General features: G+C 34.5%; 1 non-coding gene across 1 annotated transcript; it reads right to left on the bottom strand.

Moving 5' to 3' along the window:
• Positions 1 to 217: 217 nt before the first annotated feature.
• LOC116908354 lies at positions 218 to 350 on the bottom strand. Its single transcript, XR_004388904.1, has one exon. It is a non-coding gene; the product is annotated as a small nucleolar RNA SNORA16B/SNORA16A family (small nucleolar RNA).
• Positions 351 to 7,232: the final 6,882 nt, after the last annotated feature.

Here is a 7,232-nt window from a genome sequence, read left to right as displayed (position 1 = left end):
GAAATTAAACTCTGAAATGGAAACCCTCGCTCTTACAGCTATATTTCAAAGCAGTTTTCTCAGATAAATATGAGTATACTTTTTTCCAAATTTTCTAAAATCAGACAATAATTTTCTTCAAAAGAAAAACTCATGATATCATTAGAAAAGTTAGTAGAGATGCTAAAAATGTAATCTAGCCATAAAAGACTTGCTTAGGATGAGCAAGGCAAAAGACAACTGTCTTTTACCAAAATTTGCGTCAGTGACAGCAAACAGAACTGTAACTCTCAAGGAACTGAGTTACTCCAGATTTCCATTGTGATCACAGAAGCTATCTAGAAGCAGCTGAAGTTTTGATAAGGTCAAATGAATGTTATGAATATGGAATTTCTGTTATACGCTTACATGTTGAATGCTATGAACCCATTTCTATTCAAATCATAAGAAAAATTGTGGATAGGGTAAACCATATGAGCAGGTAAAAAGTAGTGCAATAGTCAAGAAATCACAACTATTGTTTTATGCAGCTATTTTTCAATTTAAATGTGATCAGTTTCAATAGAAAATATATTTCTTAAAGTTTATAATATTGGAAACTTTTGAGAGACAAAAATCTGACCTTTGATTCCACTCAATTTTCTGATAATATTATGAGAATATTTAAATATTAGGCACATAAAATGGGTTTCAGATAAATTGATCCATTTGAATGTTTCCACCTTGTTACATTACTCATGCTAGAAAATTAGTCAAATTTATATTTTGAAAATAATAAAATTAATATTTGCAAAATTACTGTCTGCAGAGATAAGGTATTTTTTGATGTTTTTCTAAGCAGTGACTCTGGAACCAATTGAGAAATTCTGAAAGGGAGACGAAGGCTGATAAAGTACTCTTTTTTGTAACATTCTAACATTCTCCCCTTAAAAGTTCCCCCTCCCATAACTCCTCATCTCATTCCTCCTTACACCCTTGCCTCTGAGCAGGTACTCCATCCCACACACCTCCCTATTCCCTAGTGCCTTGCTTCTTCAATAATTAAGATCATCTTCTCATTCTGAGGCCAGACCAAGCAGTCCTCTGCTGTATAAGTGTCTGGAACTTCAGACCAGCCAGTGTATGCTGCCTGGTTGATGGCTAAAGCTCTGGGAGCTCTCAGGGGCCCGAGTTAGTTGAGACTTCTGGCTTCCTACTGGATCCTCCCCTTCAGCTTCTTTAGTCATCCCCCTAATTCAACCACAGACATCTCTGACTTCAGTTTGGTGTGTCTCTGTCTGTCTCAGTCAGCTGCTGGTTGGGCCATTCAGAGGACAGCAACGCTAGGCTCCTGTCTGTAAGCACATGACAGCATCAGTAATAGTGTCAGGCCAGGTCTTGGTGTCTCCTTCTGAGATGGATTTCAAGTTGAACCAGTCATTGGATCCTTTTTCTTTCAGTCACTTCTCCATTTTTATCTCTGCAGTTCTTTTATACAGAAAAATTCTGCGTCAGACATTTTGACTGTGGGTTAGTAATCCTGTCTCTTAAAAGAATCTTTGCTATGTAACTTTTAAAACAGTGTCCCTCAGAAAATCTCATAACCCTAGATCTAATCTTTTAATGATGATGGAATAAATTCAGGTCTAAAAGTACAGTGACAGTATGTTCACTGCTTATGATTTCAATTTTTCAATAAGAATATGTTGTCTGGATATGTTAACATTTTACCAGTAACTAATACTATAAAATTTAAAAATTGTTTTCTTAAAGCTACATGTTAAAATGTTAGAAATATAGAAGAAAGAAAACACTTTCAACCCACTTTTGTTTCTCGAAATAATACTTCACTGTGTCTATGCCTTAAATTCTCCATAATAAAAACATGTGTACAATGTGTATATGCATGTATGTTGTGTGTATGTATTATGTGATTGTAGGTAGATGTGTGTGCTTGATGTGTGTATCTGTGTAGTGTGTAGTGAGTAGTGTCTATGTGTGTGTGTATGTGTTGTATGTATGTGTTGTATGTATGCATATGTGGTGAATACCTATTTGTATCTATAGGAGTGTGTGTGTGTGTGTGTGTGTGTGTGTGTGTGTGTGTGTGTGTGTGTTTGTACTTTTCCCAGGATGAAGTAGCAAAAAAGACAAGTGATAGCCAACAATTATAGTTGTTAGATTGAATCCAAACCTTTTAAGTAAAGGAAAAACATCAGTGAGTTTATTTATGTCTTTTCAGTCACATATGTGGACAGAAAGTGGATCATCTTAATGGAGATAAAATCTATTACTTTAGATAAAGGTATGAAACAGGACTCAGAAATGACTACCAATGCTCATCAGAAAACAACCAACATAAAGTTTATATCTGATTTTCACATCATGAGAACTGGAGATATTATATAAAGAAACTTCAGAAGGTTTACAGAGTCCCAGGTTATTGGTACTATCACTGAACCGACAAGAATTTGGCCAATTCAAGGTGAATTTGTGGCTGCTAAGAAACCCAACTAGTCACATTTCACGGGAGAGGCTTTTCTCAGAGGTAAGTGGGGATAACACTCTCTTACATGTGCTTTCCCTAAAGTCATACATATGCAGAAGACTTGGTCATTGAAGACTTAAAAGGAGTGTCCCTATGCCTTGGGGGAATTGGATGAAAAGATGGGCACACGGCTCATCATTGCCCATTAGAACATTTTCCTATTTTGTTGTTTTAGAGAAGAGTTGGCCTTTGGGAATAGCTATAAGACATCCTTTAGAACCTTTTATGTGGGGAGCGGCGCGGTGGAGCAAAGATGGCGCCTACATCCAGTCCCACCTGTGTAAAAACTTATCGCGCATGCGCAGGCTTGTCCCCTTGCCAGGGCAGGTGTAGGATAATGAGGTAATCCGGCGCCCTCCTGTGACACAGCAGTACTGCGCATGCACGGGTTTTGCACCTGGCATCAGTCTGGCCAAGGCGGTACCATGCTAATGAGGCGATTCATGCTCCACCAATCCTTGGAGGACAAGTAGCAGGGGTGATACATGCTCTGCCAATCCCTGAAGGACAATTAGCATAGCCTCAGCCTGTTGTATATATAAGGCGAGTGCTTTTGCCGCTCGAGGTCCCCATATCAGCAATGAAGGTGGTCCTGCAATAAAATCTGTTGAGAAGAATCTGACCGTGTGGCGTCTTCCTTGCTGGCCGAGGTGGGCGCAACACTTATAGTTTACCTAAATTCAAGTAATGCACACATAGAAAATAAATGTGTCAGCTCTTACACGCTAGTTGGGAGAATACTTTATTTGCCTATGGATTTGAGATTTTCCCAAAAGAAAAGAATATTAGAAGAAGAACCAGCAAGCAGAAGAGAAAATGACTCCATAAAATAGTACTGAAATAATGTTTGAGGTCTTATAATTATATACTTATTTGATAAATTTGATAAATAGACTTAAGTGAAATATGAATGCAAATGTACTTTTATGTCACAGTGTTGAAGAAAACTAATTTTACAGGCAATAGCAAATTTCTCAACAGTTAAAATGACAAACATATACTTTCAGAAGACACATGACTTATTCTTAGATCTGAGCCAGGAAGTTTTTAACTGTCTCTAACTCCAGCTATAGAAAATCTGACTCCCTGTTCTTTACTATGTGGATATCTCATTTACACAGACTTGGACAGATGCACAAATGTACACATAAACTTTAAAATAAATCTGTATAGAATAGAAAATTGATTTTGAATCAACAGAGGTAATTTGTTATTCTTATTTTTAAATTTATGATCTTGATAACATCCCAAAATGTATAATTATTTTTAAAAAGTATGGCAGAGATCAGTAAGCATGTACCTCAGTTGGTAGAATGTCTATCATGAGCAAGGCCCTACATTTTATCTACCATATTATATAAACTGTGAATTATAATTGTGAATCCTATAAACTAGGATTACCTGTAATCCTAGCACTTGAGAAGTAATTACAGAAGGATTGGTAGCTCAATGTCATCCTTGGCAGCATAATGAGTTTAAGACAATCATTGATCAGACTTTTCTCAAGAAAAAATGGCTCTAATAATGTATCTAACAATAGCTTACATGAAATATATGAGTATGTATACAAACAATCCTTTAATTGATTGTAGTTATTGAAACTAATTATATAACTAAAACTCTTGCTTTTGTGGGATCAACCTGTAAGAATTCATACAACAGGAGACACTCAGATACTGGCTATGCTATGTGTTCACTTATGCATTTGAAAGCATGATTTTTAATAAAATAAAAATCTTGATTTAATTATGTTTTAAACTGTAGTTCATACATGATGAGCTATATATACATGCTAATGATGTAATTTAGTTCAATCTGCTATGATCTGACACGCAGAGTGTAAACATTCATTTGGGGACATAAAAACAATATAATTTAATTATCCTTCACATCTGAATAGAACTGAATTGTGTATATAAAACATGCAATTTATCTGTCCTTTCCTCAATAGGTAGACTACTTCATAATTGGAGTGTCACATTGTGCCCCAAAAATATGTATAATAAATAATAATAATTCTCATTTGTATTAATTCATAAGAGATTATTTAGTGAAGCATTCTACCTGCCTAATTCTTTTTGAAGGATCTAAGAGTGAATGAATGATTATTTATCCATTACTTATTCCTCTTCTTTTAGGAGTATCATATTGAGTAATAAATAAGGCATTTGATAGAGTGTCACAGGACAATTCATCTTTAATTGCCATCTGTAACTGTCCAAAGGAAGTTCATTATGACATTTGCATAAATTCATAGGATGTGTTTTAGCATGACAGCCTCACCTCTTATACTTGTATTCTCTCTCCAGTCTCACTTTTTCACCCTCCTTCCAGATTTTTATAATCCTTTAAATTCTATGTCCTTTTTATCATTTGTAGTTTATACATGAAAAAAAAATACTGTATGTCTCCTCTTTCTGAAATGTGCTTTTATAACTTGACATTATGATAGTCCCCCCTTTTTTCATATTTCTTAATGATAAACATTCTGAGAATAGCAGAAATCTCCCTTTAGTTTTAATGTACAGTTTTCTGATGGCTAAAATGACAAACATCCCATTTCATATAGATATTGGCCATTTTCTTTCTCTGTTTAAAAACTTCTTTTTAAGTTCATTAACCAAATTATTTATTTATTGGAATATTCTCTTTTGTCACCTAATGTTTTAGCTCTCCATGTGTTTTAACAGCAGTCTTCTCAAATGTGTTTGGCTAAGGTTTTATCTCATTCTACAGGATGTGGCTTAGCCATGTCTGTGAGTTTTCTGATTGTGAAAAGCCTTTTCATTTCATGCAACCTCACTTATCAATTCTTGCTACTAATTCAATAGTCCATTAGAACCAAAACTAGAAAGTTCAAACTATGCCTAATTGTGATTCTCTGTGTTAATAACTGCTATTCAGAGATGTAAATCTTTAAGCTCTTATGTTTGATTTTTTCAACTTTGTTGTTGTCATTTGTTTCTTTTTATCTAATGAAATTCCAATCTTACATATAATGATATTCACTTTGTAGTACACCTTTGACAAAGGTACTAAAATCATCCAGTAGAAAAAGGACAGAATTCTCAACAATGTACTGATTTTCAAAGACAAATATTACTGTTATTTTCAGATCACTCTTGCTTTTAGAACTGAACTATACCTAGAAGATAGGTGTTGATTGCTCTTTCTCAATGCAGTAAGGCTTAGCAATGAATCACACTTGAAGCTCTAATCTTATCAATAGATACATCTACTGATACCTTCAGCACATTGTTGGTTATTACAAGGTGTTAAAAAATGATAAGATCTAAGTAAAGAATGTGAGTATGGGAGGGAGCATATTTTTGGGTCTGTATCTCTTCCCTGACTCTTGCCACACTTCTGACACCATGAGGTGAGGCAGATTGCATCCATTCTCCACCTTACTGTAACATTCTGCCTAAGTACTTTCTGGAAGCAGCAGAGCCAGGAGACCATGGAGAAGTATTTCTAAACTCTAAACAAATTAACCCTCTTACTCTCAGATTAGCTTTCTTAGGATTTGGCTACCTAAAGTAAACTGAATAGGATAATAATGAAAGTATCTACTTAAATATCTACTTTGAATTCAACACTATTATTTTGCTAGTATGGAGTACATTGCTAATCAAAAGTCTATCTGAGCAAGGGGACATGGTTACCTTTGGCAGGTCCTGTCTAATTAGAAGAGCCATGGAGCATTTAGTTCTTAAAGAAGTTTCTTGCATACTGATACATTCAACAAAATGACTATCTGTACCACCAGACTCACTGCTATCTTTTTTTAGTTGTAAGTTGTGGAATGTTTATTTTCCAATTTTGATAAAAATAATTCCAAATTATTGCTTTAAATATTTTCACATGTAAACTTATAGGCAGTTGAAGGTTCACAATGATATGTAATCATTAACAATATCTACTTATAGAACTCAAGCCTCACCTCATGTAAAAGCCAAATCCACATTAAGTACTCACATCTTATTCCTTTAACTTTTTAATTCCTCATGTGCACTACCAGGGCCTTTGTGATTTTGTTCACTCAGAATGATTTGAATATAAATGAATTGATATAACATGTAGTATTTACGTTTGGCTTTTTTTCTTATAGCGTTACTTTGTTATTTTTTAATATTATGTTTATAGTTAAATAGTATTTTTGTATGAATATACCTTGTATTAGCCTTTAAATATTTGATAGATGCTGGCATTATTTATACATGGCCTATATTGAATAATATGAATTTTTCACAAGTCATGATTGAAGTAACAATGAAAGTTCTGCTTTCTCTGATGTTCAGGCTAAGATACACTGTGTAAGTCCATTAACCTCTCCCATTAAAATATCTGATTTGTTCGTATTACACAGGTTGTCATACCCCATTGTGCTTTTGCCATAAAATATTCTCATTAGCTCTTTTTTCCTCCAATAAGTAGCCCAGATGTTGATCTCCATTGATTCCTTCCTAGGCCACCTTTTGCATTTGTACATACTCTCTTAACTGGTTTCACCAGACAATGGGGAAATTTCATTTCATGTGACTATAGGGCTTAGTGCTAAAGAACTCCAAGAGATATAAACTACAATAATTTTAAATACAATTGTAAATGTTTCAGACCACTTTATGTTCCAGAAAGTGAACGTGTGATTTCTAGCTACATTCCATTTCACTCAATAGTCAATGGAGGTTAAAAAGATATTTTTATCACATAAATTCAAATATAT

The sequence above is a fragment of the Rattus rattus genome, chromosome 8 (genome assembly GCF_011064425.1).
Source record: "Rattus rattus isolate New Zealand chromosome 8, Rrattus_CSIRO_v1, whole genome shotgun sequence".
NCBI classification, from domain to species: Eukaryota; Metazoa; Chordata; class Mammalia; order Rodentia; family Muridae; genus Rattus; species Rattus rattus.
This window is presented reverse-complemented; position numbering and strand designations above follow the sequence as displayed.